Source organism: Montipora capricornis, chromosome 13 (genome assembly GCF_036669925.1).
Source record: "Montipora capricornis isolate CH-2021 chromosome 13, ASM3666992v2, whole genome shotgun sequence".
In the NCBI taxonomy this organism is placed as follows: domain Eukaryota; kingdom Metazoa; phylum Cnidaria; class Anthozoa; order Scleractinia; family Acroporidae; genus Montipora; species Montipora capricornis.
The window spans coordinates 35536342-35538841 of record NC_090895.1 but is presented as its reverse complement, the minus strand read 5'-3'; the positions used below and the strand labels follow the sequence as shown (position 1 = coordinate 35538841).

The 2500-nt window shown below is 40.1% G+C and overlaps 1 pseudogene; it reads left to right on the top strand.

Moving 5' to 3' along the window:
• The window catches only part of LOC138030786 (retinoblastoma-binding protein 5 homolog), a 15395-nt pseudogene extending 13965 nt beyond the window's left edge, over positions 1–1430 (top strand).
• Positions 1431–2500: the final 1070 nt, after the last annotated feature.

The window sequence follows — 2500 nt, the reverse complement described above, 5'->3', positions numbered from 1 at the left end:
ATAGGGAGTTTAAGGAAAGACGACGGCTACAGCAGCGACGACAACGCCACAAAGCAAGGATAGCAAAACAACAATGTGAAATCACCAAATTTTAGGTTTTGACGACAACGCAGGCATATAACAATGAACCATTCGTTTCTTATTTTTTACGTCAAAAGTGTTCGTAGCTATCCAGTTGCAGGGTAGTTCGCCTGCATTGTTAAGCGTGAACAAGACAGAATTATTGCGAAATACTTGCAACAGTGCTGGGTTATATTTTGGAGTGATGTTTGATGTTTTTGTTGACGTTGCTGTCGTCCTAGCTTAATTAACATCTTCCGTTTCTTTCGACTAAATGGACTATAAACCGTAGGCCCGGTCTCACAAATATCTTTTCTTTAGTTCCCTGTGGGAAGTTAAAGAACCCACACACTATTCGAGAAGAGTAGGGGATGAAGTTCCCGGTGTTTCGGCTGTCCTCTGTGAGTATATGGGTGGGTGGGTATAGCAGGTCCACATCAGCTGAATAGCTGCCAAAACTTCAACCTGCTCAAACAAATAAATAAATAACAAACAAACAAACATTCATGATTATTAATCATTTGTTTTCGCTTTTTTGCGTTCAAGGAAAGCACAAAACGTCTCCCAAGAGCAAACCTTTTACGTCTGAACAGACATCAGCCACTGATCTGGAAGGCGCTTCTACTGTGGAGAAGACGAACGAGCCAGACAAACCAACCAACAACGTACACATGGATTCGGTCTTCGAATAATGTTGATATAAACAGTCGTCGTCTTTGATGACTCTAGTGAACACGAAACAAACGAAGTCGAATCGACTTCTTGCTGATAGTCGCTAGCAACCAATCAGAACTGAAAGACAGCCAGATGCAAAATGGTCCAAGCGCGGGAAATTGTGCAACCGATTCCAAGCGAAAGAGGAATGACAAATTGCAGGAAAGTGCAAGGCAAAGCTATTGGTTCGGAACTTTTAACGCGAACAAACAATTAAATGTCTGTTAAGTTAAACAACGAGGAGTGTATATGTTGTTTGTGGCGGAATGTAGTTTGAACCCGTGACCTCGCAATATCGGTGCGTGCGGTGCTCTAACCAACTGAGTTATGAAGCCACTGACGTTGAGAGCTGGTCATTTGTGGGTTCTAATGTTCCCTTGATGAAAGGATCAACGAATGAAATGATATATGAAAGGGAATCATTGGTTTAAAGCCCGTTGAATTGCTAAAATTGCGTTCATAACTTCACTTGATTTCATATCCGCAGTTCAATGTATGATTCCTTTCATATATCATTTCATTCGTTGTAAAATTTGAGCGACAAATTTATTGCAAGATGCTTATTTATGATTGCTTCTCGACTAGCGGTTATGTACAAGTATTTTGATCGTGTTAAAGTGGTTGTAAAGGACAAATACACTCAGAAAGAAAAAGAAGCAACTCTGCTTTATTCCGAACACACGCCTCTACTATTAACAACCAACCGGGAGCAATGCGAGATTCGCTACGAGAAAGAAAGAAATACAGTAGTATGAGTTAAGAGTTTAACTACGTAAACCTTAAACCAAAAGATAATATTTAACAAACGACAAGACTTACCGAACGTGTGTAAGAAGACAGGAAAAAGGAGTACTCGTGTAGCTACATAACATGCACTCGGTTTAACAGGACGAAAAAACGATTTAACAAAATTTTCGGTACTTGTACTAATTGGTCCGAAGGGGGATAACAAGAAAACACCTAAGGGAAGTGGTCAAAACTACTACACTGGAAAAGGACCCACCAAACCACAAAATAGATGGTGGTGTCTGCCTGCACCCCCCTTGCTTAACGTCAAAAGATGGTGTCTATATTGCATAGCCACCCCTCTATCCAGCAGTAAAAGATTACAGTGATATTCAAACCTCACTTTTCTTGTTTGACTAGTACGTACCGACTCTTGCTAGCTGAATATTCCGGTGTCAACTCAAATTTAAAGCCAATAAAATGTTGTCGGTAATGTTCATATGATAAGTTCGAAGATAGGTGGTGTCTTTGAGAACCCCCCTACCCCAAAGGTGGGTCCTGTTCGAGTATAGTAGTTTTGACCGGTTCCCTAAGACACTTATTAATTGATTGTGCTCACTATGAGGTTGTGTAACCTGAGTAAAAAGAATACGACCAAAAAAAAAACTAATTTGCATGCAAGAAGGAACAATTAACCGTCCGCAACAGTGGTAACAGATTCGAAGCCTACTTTACAGTACACAGCGATGAATAATTGAAAAAATAGACCAATTTCAATATATTAAAATTCAGTCCTGAACAAAAGTCATCATCTCGGGGCTCTGGGGATTTATAAATGGGTTATTGACCAAGCGTGTGGTCAAGCTGGCTAGATATTGGCCAAGTTATTTTTTTGTGGGTTTCATAAACACGCAAAAAATAAGAACAAGGCCAATATCCAGCCATCTTGGCCGAACAAGCTTTATCAATAAAGGACTCATTCTATGGGATAAAACACTGG